The sequence below is a fragment of the Ranitomeya imitator genome, chromosome 4 (genome assembly GCF_032444005.1).
Source record: "Ranitomeya imitator isolate aRanImi1 chromosome 4, aRanImi1.pri, whole genome shotgun sequence".
In the NCBI taxonomy this organism is placed as follows: domain Eukaryota; kingdom Metazoa; phylum Chordata; class Amphibia; order Anura; family Dendrobatidae; genus Ranitomeya; species Ranitomeya imitator.
This window is the reverse complement of record NC_091285.1, coordinates 454,073,436-454,090,144: the sequence shown is the minus strand read 5'-3', so window position 1 is coordinate 454,090,144 and position 16,709 is coordinate 454,073,436.

Genomic DNA, 16,709 nt, shown 5'->3' with positions numbered 1-16,709 from the left:
CAGTCGATTGCGCAAGGAATGCGCCAAAAAAATGCATTGCTGTCTATATGAACGCATGCGTTCATAAGCACATGCGTTTGCTTACACTGATAAGCCACCCCCCACATAGTAAGTGATAAAGGGAGGGAGTGGACATTTGCTGGTCACTACTCAGCAGACACTGAAGCAGACGAGACACAGGCTACATCTTGGAGGAAAACAAGACACTGAACAATGTGAGTATATCCTAGCCAATGCCTTTATTTTCTATTTTCTGTCTCTACATGTCCTGATTTCTGCTACTTCTTTCTTTCTGCATGCATCAGAATGTCTTCTTCTGATGAGGAGCAATGTCCTGGGCCTTCTGAAGTAGAACATGTCAGTGAGGTGAGTACTTGCCTCCTCAGATTGGTAAGTATTCACTGTCACATCAACACATATGACAATTTTTTGTTTTTCATTTTTTTAGAGCTCTTCTACTGCGGCAGAGACTGGGCAGGAGCAGCGGAATAAAGGTCGGGTGGCAAGGAGGCAGCGTGTACGTATACAAGGCCGACTGTTTACTGCATCTTCACTTTAGTATTCTTGAATCTTCCTTTCTTTACATTCCTATTTCTTTACATTTTCCTTCTGGATTCCTTTTGTATCTTGACTTTCCTATTCATGCCATTTCTCAGCCTCTGTTTTCTTTCTTTTCCTTAATTGACCCAACATTAATGTCTTTATTTCATTTTTAGGTTCCAGATCGGGATGAAGACATCATAGAGAATGACCTCCTCATCTCCCTGGTCCAGGAGAGAGTCCCGTTGTGGGACACCCGGGATCCACTGCACTCAAACAACGTAACGATCCTGTGCCTATGGAATGAGGTGGCCAAAGAGATGTGGGATGGCTCGGACAACGCCCTGACTCGGGTCCGAACTGCATTTGGTAAGTATTGCAATGCAGTGTGAAGCAGCAAAGACCTTGGCCGTGCTCACACAACTGTGTGTGATGAAAGAAACTCTCAGGAGTTTCATCACACACAGTTGTGTGAGCACGGTCAAAAGTTTATTTTCTGACCATAATGTTTTTTTTTTTAAACAGTGGCCAAAGTCAAAACACGTTGGCGTTCGATGAAGCACCGCTTCAACAAGGACCTGCGTCAAGAGAGCCGTGTTCCCAGTGGTTCAGGAGCAAGGATCCGAAGATATAAATACCATCGTGTTCTGGCATTTTTAAGACCCGTCCTTGCCCAGAGAACTAAGTATTTTTCCCTTGCATTAGGTTGTATTGTATTGCCATAATCTGTTTCAATTACACAGGATTTTGCGTCTGGTTATTTTTTAATATTAATTTTCTTTTTACTTTTTTCACAGCACATGGAGCACTACTGTTGGCCCAGGTTCTGGAGCGGTCCTTCATCAGACAGCCACGGACCCATCCCAGCCATCCAGCAGCGCTGCAGCAAGTGGGCCTGCCACACTAACTGGAGACCAGGAAGCTGGTCCATCAGGTGTTCCCCTTTCCCAGTCCTCTGCCACTGCGCCTTTTTTTGGGCTCCACCCGGCAGCGGCAGAGGGCATCGGACAGGTCCCTCATGCCCGAGTTTTTGCACTTGAGCTCGGTTTTTCACGAAGGACTCAAGGCTTTGGGTGACCGAATGGACATTTCACTTAGCCACATGAATACACGTATCCATGAGGTCACCAAAAGCCTTGACCAAGTAAATGCCGACCTCCAGAGGCCAGCACATCATTTTTTTAAACCAAAATGAGCAGGGCATGTCGGAACACCTTATCCTGATCTCCAGCTGAGTGTCATGCAGGCCTGCAGTGCTGCTTACGTGCAGGCTATGCAGCAGAGTCGGTATTTTCAGCAGACAGTGGTGGCATATCCACCTGTGCCTTCACTGTCACGATTAACCTCAATGCCGACGTCTGCTGCATACCACTGCACGGCCACCTCTATTCCTAGCACTGCCAGACACCAGTACAGCACCACCACCATGCCGAGTGCTGTTGGACAGCCCACCGCCACCACCATGATAACCGCTGCTCCTGCTTGGACCTCCTCCACTGACACCACGATGCAGCAGGACCCTGACATGGCCTTCCATACCGCCACCACCACGATGCAGCAGGACCCTCTCATGGCCTTCCGTACCGCCATCACCACGATGCAGCAGGACTCTGGCATGGCTGCATGCTCTACGAGCACTATGGACTCTGGCATGGCTGCACGCTCTACGAGCACTATGGACTCTGGCATGGCTGCACGCTCTACGAGCACTATGGACTCTGGCATGGCTGGACGCTCTACGAGCACTATGGACTCTGGCATGGCTGCACGCTCTACGAGCACTATGGACTCTGACACAGTGCAGCCGGACCCTAACAGGTAACCCACCACGACCATGCAAAGACATGAGCCCACCGAGGCTTCCCAGAACCTGGCAATCACAAAAAAAAACAGCGGACTCTTAGTATTCCTCCCCTTCACCTCCCAGTGTGTCTGTAATGTCAGGTTTGTCTCACCCTTCCAGTGCATCTCAAGCCTTTCATGTGTCAAGCCCCATCCCCGAACTACCAGACCCCACTAGTTTCATTGCTCCTTCCCCTGCCACCTCTGCGTCGTCCACGGTTAGCCAGGCCTCAGTGCTTCACACCCCCCGTTTACATCACTCTACTCCAAGCCGGCGCAGTTAAAGAAATATTTTTGTTAAAAAATAAATACAATTTTTTTTCCCCAATTATTTTTGGTTTATTGTCTTTCGCCGCCGGCAACACACACCGTGCGCCAAACAATAAACTTCGCCACACACTTTATTTTTGGCCACATCATATCTCCAGTAGTTAGCAAATAAAAGACTACAGCTTTGTGTGTCTTTAGTATAGAGATATGAGGTGGGACAAAAAATTAATTCATGTATTATCTCCATAATCTCTTCATTCTGCTTAGTCTGTGACTAGTGTTGCAGTCTGAAGAGAAAATGGCGGAAATACAATGCAGAACTAAACTCAACAGGTCAGGTGTCAAAACATGAGGCTGTTATATGTGCATCATGAATTCATTATTTCTGACACCTGACTTAATGAGTATAGATCTCTTTAATGTGACAGTCATTGTCTCTTCAGTCTGTGTCCAATGGATACTGCAGAACAGAATCAGGATGCAATGACGTCACCAAGCTTAAAGCAACATGGCTGCCGTCACACTAGCAGTATGTGGTCAGTGTTTTATATCAGTATTTGTAAGCCAAAACAAGGAGTGGAACAATTAGAGGTAAATTGTTATATGTTATATTAACATAATAACTAGCACCTTCCTGGTGCGATGATCAAGGATGTGACCGATAGGATACCAAAGCTCTTCAGCTCCAAGGACGTCCACGCATTTCTTCTGATACATGTTGGCACTAATGACACGGCAAGGAAGGACCTACCGACAATCTGCAAAGACTTTGAAAAGTTGGGGAAGAAAGTAAAGGAACTGGATGCACAGGTAGTTTTTTCTTCTATCCTTCCAGTAGACGGGCATGGCACCAGGAGATGGAACAGGATCCTTGATGCAAACAACTGGCTAAGACGATGGTGCAGACAACAAGGATTCGGATTCCTGGACCACGGTGTGAATTACTTGTACGATGGACTCCTCGCCATAGACGGACTACACGTCAACAAACCTGGGAAACACACATTCGCCAGAAGACTCGCTACACTCATCAGGAGGGCGTTAAACTAGAAGAAGAGGGGACGGGAAGAAAAACATTAGACTTGAATAAAGAAGATCCAGGAAAACATACTCAGAAGGGAGGTAAGAACATTTCTAAAACAATCCACAGCGAGGAGATTGGAACAAAACAAAATCCTCTAAACTGCATGCTCGCAAACGCCAGAAGCCTGACAAACAAGATGGAAGAACTAGAAGCAGAAATATCTACAGGTAACTTTGACATAGTGGGAATAACCGAGACATGGTTAGATGAAAGCTATGACTGGGCAGTTAACTTACAGGGTTACAGTCTGTTTAGAAAGGATCGTAAAAATCGGAGAGGAGGAGGGGTTTGTCTCTATGTAAAGTCTTGTCTAAAGTCCACTTTAAGGGAGGATATTAGCGAAGGAAATGAGGATGTCGAGTCCATATGGGTCGAAATTCATGGAGGGAAAAATGGTAACAAAATTCTCATTGGGGTCTGTTACAAACCCCCAAATATAACAGAAACCATGGAAAGTCTACTTCTAAAGCAGATAGATGAAGCTGCAACCCATAATGAGGTCCTGGTTATGGGGGACTTTAACTACCCGGATATTAACTGGGAAACAGGAACCTGTGAAACCCATAAAGGCAACAGGTTTCTGCTAATAACCAAGAAAAATTATCTTTCACAATTGGTGCAAAATCCAACCAGAGGAGCAGCACTTTTAGACCTAATACTATCTAACAGACCTGACAGAATAACAAATCTGCAGGTGGTCGGGCATCTAGGAAATAGCGACCACAATATTGTACAGTTTCACCTGTCTTTCACTAGGGGGACTTGTCAGGGAGTCACAAAAACACTGAACTTTAGGAAGGCAAAGTTTGACCAGCTTAGAGGTGCCCTTAATCTGGTAGACTGGGACAATATCCTCAGAAATAAGAATACAGATAATAAATGGGAAATGTTTAAGAACATCCTAAATAGGCAGTGTAAGCGGTTCATACCTTGTGGGAATAAAAGGACTAGAAATAGGAAAAACCCAATGTGGCTAAACAAAGAAGTAAGACAGGCAATTAACAGTAAAAAGAAAGCATTTGCAGTACTAAAGCAGGATGGCACCATTGAAGCTCTAAAAAACTATAGGGAGAAAAATACTTTATCTAAAAAACTAATTAAAGCTGCCAAAAAGGAAACAGAGAAGCACATTGCTAAGGAGAGTAAAACTAATCCCAAACTGTTCTTCAACTATATCAATAGTAAAAGAATAAAAACTGAAAATGTAGGCCCCTTAAAAAATAGTGAGGAAAGAATGGTTGTAGATGACGAGGAAAAAGCTAACATATTAAACACCTTCTTCTCCACGGTATTCACGGTGGAAAATGAAATGCTAGGTGAAATCCCAAGAAACAATGAAAACCCTATATTAAGGGTCACCAATCTAACCCAAGAAGAGGTGCGAAACCGGCTAAATAAGATTAAAATAGATAAATCTCCGTGTCCGGATGGCATACACCCACGAGTACTAAGAGAACTAAGTAATGTAATAGATAAACCATTATTTCTTATTTTTAGGGACTCTATAGCGATGGGGTCTGTTCCGCAGGATTGGCGCATAGCAAATGTGGTGCCAATATTCAAAAACGGCTCTAAAAGTGAACCTGGAAATTATAGGCCAGTAAGTCTAACCTCTATTGTTGGTAAAATATTTCAAGGGTTTCTGAGGGATGTTATTCTGGATTATCTCAATGAGAATAACTGTTTAACTCCATATCAGCATGGGTTTATGAGAAATCGCTCCTGTCAAACCAATCTAATCAGTTTTTATGAAGAGGTAAGCTATAGGCTGGACCACGGTGAGTCATTGGACGTGGTATATCTCGATTTTTCCAAAGCGTTTGATACCGTGCCGCACAAGAGGTTGGTACACAATGAGAATGCTTGGTCTGGGGGAAAATGTGTGTAAATGGGTTAGTAACTGGCTTAGTGATAGAAAGCAGAGGGTGGTTATAAATGGTATAGTCTCTAACTGGGTCGCTGTGACCAGTGGGGTACCGCAGGGGTCAGTATTGGGACCTGTTCTCTTCAACATATTCATTAATGATCTGGTAGAAGGTTTACACAGTAAAATATCGATATTTGCAGATGATACAAAACTATGTAAAGCAGTTAATACAAGAGAAGATAGTATAATGCTACAGATGGATCTGGATAAGTTGGAAACTTGGGCTGAAAGGTGGCAGATGAGGTTTAACAATGATAAATGTAAGGTTATACACATGGGAAGAAGGAATCAATATCACCATTACACACTGAATGGGAAACCACTGGGTAAATCTGACAGGGAGAAGGACTTGGGGATCCTAGTTAATGATAGACTTACCTGGAGCAGCCAGTGCCAGGCAGCAGCTGCCAAGGCAAACAGGATCATGGGGTGCATTAAAAGAGGTCTGGATACACATGATGAGAGCATTATACTGCCTCTGTACAAATCCCTAGTTAGACCGCACATGGAGTACTGTGTCCAGTTTTGGGCACCGGTGCTCAGGAAGGATATAATGGAACTAGAGAGAGTACAAAGGAGGGCAACAAAATTAATAAAGGGGATGGGAGTACTACAATACCCAGATAGATTAGCGAAATTAGGATTATTTAGTCTAGAAAAAAGACGACTGAGCGGCGATCTAATAACCATGTATAAGTATATAAGGGGACAATACAAATATCTCGCTGAGGATCTGTTTATACCAAGGAAGGTGACGGGCACAAGGGGGCATTCTTTGCGTCTGGAGGAGAGAAGGTTTTTCCACCAACACAGAAGAGGATTCTTTACTGTTAGGGCAGTGAGAATCTGGAATTGCTTGCCTGAGGAGGTGGTGATGGCGAACTCAGTCGAGGGGTTCAAGAGAGGCCTGGATGTCTTCCTGGAGCAGAACAATATTGTATCATACAATTATTAGGTTCTGTAGAAGGACGTAGATCTGGGGATTTATTATGATGGAATATAGGCTGAACTGGATGGACAAATGTCTTTTTTCGGCCTTACTAACTATGTTACTATGTTACCTCTGCCTTTATCACACACTTCTGGTTTTGGATTACAAATACTGATATTAAATACAGACCAAATACTGCTAGTTTGAGGACAGCCTTGGTTTGTAGAGGAAATACATCGGAGACACGGTCAACACAACCAAAAATAAAGTTTATTAATGAGAAATATTAACATTTAAGAAATTTACTGGTTCAGATAAAATTACAACAGGACATTTACACAACATTGTCCTGCCATGACACACGTCCAATATCAGAATCAAAAAAGGCGGCAAATTGGTCCCGCATGTGACCAACTTCAGCAGTTGACCGCAGCGGATGATGATGGTACTCGGGCAGTGGGTGTGCAACAGGTTCATGATGTGCAACATCATTCAATGTTGGGTCGCTCCTTAGCCATTATGTAATTGTGCAGAACTACACAGGCTTTGACCACCTCGTCGACTGTCTCCATTTTTAGATTAATGGCTGATGCAAGGATGCACCATTTTGAGACTAGAATGCCAAAGGTGCACTTTACTGTTCTTCGGGCCCTGGTCAGTCTGTAGTTAAAGATCCTTCTAGTGTGGTTCAAGTCCCGACTGGAATATGGCTTCAGTAGGTTTTCACACATCTGAAAGGCCTCATCCCCAACCATAACAAATGGCATCGGTGGACCTTGAGTGTTGGGGAGCGGTTGTGGCCGCGGAAAATTAAAATTTTTGCCATACACACGGCGGCCCATATCGGAGTTCTTAAAAGTCTGTGAATCGTTGCCACGGCCAAAAGCTCCAATGTCCACGGCGATGAAGCGACAGTCCGCATCGGCAATTGCCATGAGCACAACAGAAAAATATTTTTTGTAATTGAAGTACTCCGATCCTGTTCTGGCTGGTTTGATAATTTTTCCGCAATTTCAAGCCACATGTCCAAGGTGGGTAGTGGTATAAACTCATCCCGGAGTACATTCCACAAAGCTCGGCAGGTGTCTGCAACTATTCTGGACAGGGTGGATATTCCAGGCCGGTATTGAAAGTGGAGGGATGATAAACTCTCTCCGGTTGCCAGAAATCGGGAAGAAAATAATAAAAAAAAAATATTACAATCTATTCTATTTATGGTGTGGTTACGCTAAAAACAGAAAGGATAATACACAAAAAATACATGTCAGAAAGCCCAAAATTTGGACTGTCATTGGTTTAGATTTGGAACGTACCTTAATGTAACCAGCAGACGCTCCTCGCGTGGCATCGCTCTACGGAGCTGGGTGTCCTGTCTCCGTATGGCTCCTTTCACACGAGCAAGCAAATCCCGGAACGAGTCTTGCGACATCCTTGTATATTCATGGAATTTCTCCGGGTTGGCATTAAGCTCGCCATACAGCGTGTGATAGGCTCCACGGCTCTCACGTAGTTCGATAATGGGGTGTCTCCAAAAACGCCTACGATGTCTCCTCCATTTTTCGCGATTTCTGTCTTGCTCCCAAGCAAACGCACAGGCAAGAAACAGCTTGATTCTTAAATCTAGGTTGAAATAAAAGCTCTCCATGCGAAGATCCATTATGACACAGCATACAGGAGCAAAATCTGAAGATTTCAGCTGTTCAAAGATCTATATATAGAGATCCCAAAATACACGCCCTCTGTAGTCACATTGGCGGTGTCTGGTTATTTAGATTTTTCTCCTGTAAAATTTGTCACCATGCGCAACAAAAACGCAAACGCAGAAAAAAACGCATACAAACGCGCCTTTTTTTAAACCGCATGCGTTTTTTCCAGCACTTGTGGATGCGGATTAAACGCTGCGGATTCTGACGCAAATGTGAAACTAGCCTTAGAGGGGAGTAGAGAAGGATATCTTGTGAGGATCGGAGGTTGCGTGCAGGAAAGTACCGGTGTAACAGGCCAGATTAATCCCCCCACCCAGAATATACCCGGGGTTAAAGTGGCCTAGGCCAGATTATATCCCGAATATATTCTGGCCTAGCCCAAACTATACCCGGGATATAAATTGGACTAGTCCAGTTTATACCCCTCTGGGCCAGATTATACCCCGGGGTACAAATTGGACTAGTCCAGATGATACCCCTCCAGGTCAGAATATACCCCAGCTGCTGTAGATCAGATTTTACAGCCTTTTGAGAACTATTGAGTGATATAATCAATAACGGAGCCCCAGGCAGCGCACAGGGCCCAGGCAGCACACAGGCGCCCCAGGCAGCGCACAGGGCCCCAGGCAGAGTACAGGGCCCCAGGGAGCGCATACGGCCCCAGGCAGTGCACGGGGCCCCAAGCAGCGCACAGGGCCCCAGGTAGCCTACAGGGGCCCCAGGCAGCCCTCAGGGCTCCAGGCAGTGCACACTGCCCCAGGTTGCGCACAGGGGCCTCAGGCAGCGCACAAGGGCCTCAGGCAGCACACGGGGCCCATGGCTGAACACAGGGCCCCAGGCAGCGCACAGGGGCCCCAGGCAGCACAGAGGGGCCCCAGACAGCACAGAGGGGCCCAGGAAGAGCACAGGGGCCACATTAAGTGCACAGGGCAACAGAAAGCACAGAAGGGCCCCAGGAAGAGCACAGGGGCCACAGGAAGTGCACAGGGCCCCAAACAGCATACAGGGCCCCATGTAGCGCACAGGACCCCAGGCAGCTCACAGGGGCCCCAGACAGCTCACAGGACCCAAGGCAGCCCATAGGGGCTCCAGGCAGCGCACGAGGCCCCAGGTAGCACACAGGGCCCCAGGAAGTGCACAGGGGCCTCAGGTAGCACACAGGGCCCAAGGCAGTGCACAGAGCCCCACGCAGTGCACAGGGTCCCAGGCAGCACACAGGGGCCTCAGGCAGCACAGAGGGGCCCCAAAAAGAGCGCAGGGGCCACAGGAAGTGCATGGGGCCCCAGGCAGCGCACAGGGCAACAGGCAGCACAGAGGGGCCCCAGGAAGAGCACAGGGGCCACATGAAGTGCACGGGGCCCCAAACATTGCACAGGGCCCCAGGCAGTGTACAGGACCCCAGGCAGCCCACAGGGACCCCAGGCAGCCCATAGGGCCCCAGGCAGTGCACAGGGCCTCAGGCAGCACATGAGGTCCCAGGCAGAGCACAAGGCCCCAGGCAGCACACGGAGCACCAGGCAGCACATGGGGCCCCAGGCAGAGCACAAGGCCGCATACAGCGCACAGGGCCCCAGGCAGCGCACAGGACCCCAGGCAGCACACAGGGACCCCAGGTAGCACACAGGGTGGCAGAACACAGGGCCCCAGGCAGCGCACAGGGCCCCAGGCAGCACACAGGGGCCTCAGGCAGCACACAGGGGCCCCAGGCAGCACAGAGGGTCCCCAGGAAGAGCACAGGAGCCACAGGAAGTGCACAGGGCAACAGGCAGCACAGAGGGGCCCCAGAAAGAGCACAGGGGCCACAGGAAATGCATGAAGTTCCAAACAGCGTACAGGGCCCCAGGTAGCGCACAGGGACCCCAGACAGCCCACAGGACCCCAGGCAGCCCACAGGGGGTCCCAGATAGCGCACAGGGAGCAGAGACAGTGAGAAAGGGGGTAAGAGATAGCGCGCACAGGGAAAATAGACAGAGCGCATGTCCTCTGTGCACTGTCTGGGACCCCCTGTGCACTATCTGGGACCCACTGTACGCTGTCTGGGACCCCCTTTGCGATGTCTGGGGCCCTGCTCTTCAGTATATCACTCAATCCTGTAAGGCTAGTTTCACTTTTGCGTACAGCCGTGCGCATGCGTACACTCTCAGCTGCGCCCTGCCGGTTAAGCTCTGCCCACGTTCTTTTGACGGTGCTGCAACCCACGGTGAAGGCAACAAGTTGGATTTTCTTGCGTTCACAAAGAGTGTACACAGCCGTGCGCAAATATGAAACTAGCCTAACATGTCTGGGGCCCCTGTGCGATGTCTGGGGCCCCGTTCTTGAGTACATCACTCAATGGTTCTCATAAGCGTGAAAAATCTGATCTACAGCAGCAGGGGTATATTCTGGCCCGGAGGAGTATAATCTGGCCTAGGTATAATATACCCATGGTCTATACTCCTCTAGGGCAGAATATTAGTGTGTTTTTGTTGCTGTAGTGCTACAGTATATATAGATGCATATACACAAACCATATATCATTTAATTCGGCTTTTGTCAGATTTTCATGCAGTCTGCAGCAGATTTCCCTCTTCCACATGACACGGAGAAATCTGCTGTGCTTCTGCACAAAAAAATCCACATCGTTGGGATGCGGATTTTGATGCAGATTGAATGCTGATTTTTTTCCCTGTTGAAAATCAGCAGCAAATCTAGTGCAAGGGAACAGGTGGACTAGACTTATAGCATGTGTTGGAGGCATTACATTGAACTGACAGTAGATGGTGCAGTTCCATCAGTGCATAGTTAATGTTATGTGTTGTAACTTATGTATGCTTCTCCCTGCTCTCTATGATATGCACCTTAATTTCTCCAGTGTGAGTTCCTATTCTATCCTGATAAGGTATATAAAGTGAACTTGGAACACCTCTAACAAAAAAAAGTTTTCCAATATTGATAACAATGGAAGACCAACTATATGATCAGCTTTTGAGATTCTACACTGCAACAGAACAAAAGTACCCCCAGTGGATCTACGATCTACCTCCAGAGAAATGTTCAAATGCCAAGTCCCAGTTTAGACAAACACCTAAGCCATATCGAGCAGAGAAAGAGATAATTTACTATGGAAAAAAGGAGGTTCTCACTAAAAGCCGACTGCCAACTATCCTGAAAGCCTGTCACGGCAACCCAACTTCTGGTGGCCATTTTGGCAGAGATAAAACATTTGCCAAAATTTCTGACCGTTATTACTGGAAGGGAATGAAGAATGATGTTTACAAACATGTCAAAGCCTGTCAAAAATGTTTTGTCACATGTCCCAAAATCAGCAAAGAAGCTCCACCACTCAACAGTATACCAGTGTCTGGAAAAGTATGGAGCTTAGTTGGGATTGATATGATCGGTCCTCTTCAGGAAACATCAAACGGCAACAGATATATAGTTGCTGTCACTGATCATTTCTGAAGTGGACTGAAGCAACAGCTGTTCCAGACCATGTCATGTCAGTAGCAAAATTTTTGTACAACCTTATTTGCCACTTAGGCTGTATGGACACTCTGATTAGCGACCAGGGAAGAGAGTTTGTGAACTCGATCATCGACAACCTGATGGATCGTTTTAAAACAGATCACCGCATTTCATCTGCCTACGACCCACGAACAAATGGCCAGCGGGAACGTGACAATCGAACACTCAAAGAATCTCTTTGCAAGCTTGTCAATGACCAAGAAACCAACTAGGACCAGTTCATCCCTGGTGTTTTGTTTGCCTATCACGCATCTGTGCATGCCTCAACCAAGTGCACTCCATTTGAGGTCATGTATGGACGAAAGGCTAAGCTTCCTATTGACCTCAATCCATCAGCAAATGACACTGTGGATGTCATGTCTCTTTCAGATGATGCCAACCCTGATGTGCTAAATACACTCACAACCATTCATAACAGGATCCTCTCAACTGTAAGTACCAACATCCATTCTGCTTAGGAACACCAAAAGTGTGCCTTTGATCGCTGACACAAGAGCAACAAAGAAATCACTGCTGGCATCATTGTTTATATCAAGAATCAATGTCGTATTCATCGCATGGGTTCAAAGATGGCAGCACCCTGAGTTGGACCCTACTTAGTTGTGGAATCCTTAACCAAGGGACGAGTAAAACTTAAGAACAATAAGACTGGCAAGATACTCAGCAACACCTACCATGCCAGCAACCTTATGATTTACCAGGATGAAGAGACTTCTCTACCACCCCAGTCCCCTGATGACTGTCCCAGTGACTCTGCCACACAGAAACACCAGCAAACCAAGACTTTCAACCCACTACCAAGTTCAGGAAGGAAGTATCTTACCACCACTCTTGACCTTACTAAACGTACTTTGGGTTGTGTACTTTGGAAGCACAAGAGATCTTGGACAACCACGGCGTACATATAAAACCAAAGGTGACGGGAACTGCTATTTTTGGGTCATCAGCTATTTCCTGACAGGAACAGAGGACAACTACTCCCTTTTCCGAGCTAAAGTCATCCACCACATGAAAACTGACTTGTCCAAAAAACTACAGGGCTACTGTAATCAAGATGTGAATGAATATGTGAACACCTCTGGCATCTCTCGTGTTGGAGTCTGGGCAACTGATGCTGAAATCATGGCCACAGCAAATCTGTTGAGTTTTGACATCGTCATTCACACCAAAGTTGGTGACACCATGGATTGGTTGACCTATCCCACAAGCTTCAATCTGCAGTCAACAACAGAACATGCACTTTATCTTGAAAACAATCAGGATCATTTTAATGTTATCAGCGTTTACTAATCATTTTAATGTTATCAGTGATTACCTTTGAACGTTTATATTGTAGTGTCCTGTCACCAGCCATGTGTACGATTATCAGCCGAAAGCCTCTCTGGAACCAGTAATCGCCCCATGTAAAAGTACCTTTATAAGTTGAAGCTTCAGAATGTTATAACTTTTATTATATCTTTGAACAGTTTTTTTATGAACAGTCAAGGTTTTCAGGTTGAAGTAAAAAAATGTCTGTGTGTTTAGAGTTTTAAACACTAAAATGTTGAAAAATTATGCAATTCTTGAGTATATCACTCAATGGTGCTCGTAAACGTGAAAAATCTGATCTTTAATATGCTTTAGTCTTTAATATACTCAAGAACGGGGCCACAGACATCACACAGGGGGTCCCAAACAGTGCACATGGGATCCCTGACAGCGCACAGGGGCCCTGTGCGCTGTCTCTTCCCCCCTTGCACACTGTCACTTCCCCCTCTCTTGTGCACTGTCTCAGCCACTCCGTGTGCTGCCTGGGGCCTCGTGTGCTGCCAGGGACCCCTGTGTGCTGTCTGGGGCCCCATTCACTGTCTCTGCCCCGTGCACTGCCTGGGGCCCCTGTGCGCTCCCCTAAGCCAATGTGCTGCCTGGGGCCCTGTGCTCTGCCTGAGGCCCCGTGTGCTGCCTGGGGCCCCTGTGTGCTGCCTGTGGCCCCTGTGCACTGTCTGGGCCCCTGTGCTCTGCCTGGGGCCCCGTGTGCTGCCTGGGACCTCGTGTGCTGCATGGATCCCTGTGCGCTGCCTGGGGCCCCTGTGGGCTGCCTGGGGCCCTGTGTGCTGCATGGGGCCCTGTGTTCTGTCTGGGGCCCTGTGCACTGCCTGGGGCCCTGTACATTGCCTGGGGCCCTTGTGTGCTGCCTTGGGCCCCTTTGCACTGCCTGGAGCCCTGTTTGATGCCTGGGGCCCCAGTTTGCTGCCTGGGGCCCCGTGCACTGCCTGGAGCCCTGTGGGCTGCATGGGGCCCTGCAGGCTGCCTGAGGCCCCTGTGGGCTGCCTGGGATCCTGTGCGTTGCCTGAGGCCCCTGTGCGCTGCTTGGGGCCCCGTATGCTGCCTGTGGCCCCTGTGCTCTGCCTGGGGCCCCATGCGCTGCCTGTGGCCCATGTGCTCTGCCTGGGACCCCATGCATTGCCTGTGGCCCCTGTGGGCTGCCTGGGGCCCCGTGTGCTTCCTGGTGCCTCTGTGTGCTGCCTGGGGCCCCTGGGTGCTGCCTGGGGCCCTGAGTGCTGCCTGGGGCCCCGTTATTAAGAATGTCACTCAATGGTTCTCAAAAGCCTGAAAAATCTGATCTGCAGTAGCTGGGGTATATTCTGACCTGGAGGGGTATAAACTGGACTAGTCCAATTTGTACCCCGGGGTATAGTTTGGGCTAGGCCAGAATATACCCGGGGTATAATCTGGCCCAGAGGGTTATACACTGGACTAGTCCAATGTATACCCCGGGGTATAGTTTGGGCTAGGCCAGAATATACCCGGGGTATAATCTGGCCTAGGCCACTTTAATCCCGGGTATATTCTGGGTGGGGGGTTAATCTGGCCTGTTACATCAAGAGACGAGGTCACAGATGTATGGAGGAGAAAGGTTGTGGATGGCTTTGTATGTCATGGTTAGGCTATTGTACTGGAGTCTCTGGGTAATGGGTCATTTTGCAGGGCTCAGGCAGTGCTCCTCCTGTTCCTCCTTGCACAAAATCTGAGTTAGCAGTCCTGCTGCTGGGTTGTTGCTCTCCTACGGCCCCCTCCACGTCTCCTGGTGTACTGGCCTGCCTCCTGGTAGCGCCTCCAGCCTCTGGACACGTTGACAGACACAGCAAACCTTGCCACAGTTCGCATTGGTGTGCCATCCTGAATTAGCTGCACTACCTGAGCCACTTGTGTGGGTTGTAGAGTCCATCTCATGCTGCCACGAGTGTGAAAGCACAACCAACATTCAAAAGTGACCAAAACATTAGCCAGAAAGCATTGGTACTGAGATGTGGTCTGTGGTCCCCACTTGCAGAACCACTCCTTTGAGTGTGTCTTGATAATTGCCAATAATTTCCATCTGTTGTCTACTCCATTTGCACAATAGCATGTTAGCATGTGAAATTGATTGTCAGTTTTGCTTCCTAAGTGGACTGGTTGATTTCATATACACACACACACACACACACACACACACACACACACACACACACACACACACACACACACATACTACTATTCAAAAGTTTAGGGTCACCCAGACAATTTTGTGTTGTCCATAAAAACTCATAGTTGCAAATTATTTAAAATCTAGTCCTGACATTGACAAGGTTCGAAAAAAAGATTTTTATTTGAAATAATAATTTTCTCCTTCAAGCTTTGCTTTCGTCAAAGAATGCTCCCTTTGCAGCAATTACAGCATTGCAGACCTTTGGCATTCTAGCAGTTAATTTGCTGAGGTAATCTGGAGAAATTTCACCCCATGCTTCCAGAAACCTCTCCCACAAGATGGTTTGGCTTGATGGGCACTTTTTGCGTACCATAGGGTCAAGATGCTCCAACAACAGCTCAATGGGGTTGAGATCTGGTTACTGCGCTTTCCACTCCATTACAGATAGAATACCAGCTGGCTGCTTCTTCCCTAAATAGTTCTTGCATAATTTGGAGGTGTGCTTTGGGTCATTGTCCAGTTGTAGGATGAAATTGGCTCCAATCAAGCGCTGTCCACAGGGTATGGCATGGCGTTGCAAAATGGAGTGATAGCCTTCCTTATTCAAAATCCCTTTTACCTTATACAAATCTCCCACTTTACTAGCACCAAAGCAACCCCAGATATTACATTACCTCCACCATGCTTGACAGATGGCATCAGACACTTTACCAGCATCTTTTCAGTTGTTCTGCATCTCACAAATGTTGTTCTGTGTGATGCAAACACCTCAAACTTGGATTCGTCTGTCCATAACACTTTTTTCCAATCTTCCTCTGTCCAATGTCTGTGTTCTTTTGCACATATTAATCTTTTCCTTTTATTAGCCAGTCTCAGATATGGCTTCTTCTTTGCCATTCTGCACTGAAGGCCAGCATCCCTGAGTCGCCTCTTCACTGTAGACGTTTACACTGGCGTTTTGCGTGTACTATTTAATGAAGCTGCCAGTTGCGGACCTGTGAGGCGTCGATGTCTCAAACCACAGACTCTAATGTGCTTGTCTTGTTGCTCAGTTTTGCATCGGGGCCTCCCACTTCTCTTTCTACTCTGGTTAGAGCCTGTTTGTGCTCTCCTCTGAAGGGAAATTGTAGGAAATCTTCAGTTTCTTGGCAATTTTTCGCATGGAATAGCCTTAATTTCTAAGAACAAGAATAGACTGTCGAGTTTAACATGAAAGTTCTTTTTTTTCTGGCCATTTTGAGATTTTAATGGAACCAACAAATGTAGTGCTCCAGATTCTCAATTAGCTCAAAGGAAGGTCAGGTGTATAGGTTCTCTAATCAGCCAAACTGTTTTCAGCTGTGCTTACATACTTGCACAAGGGTATTCTAACCATCCATTAGCCTTCTTACACAGTTAGCAAACACAAAGTATCATAAGAACACTGGAGTGATGGTTGTTGGAAATGGGCCTCTATA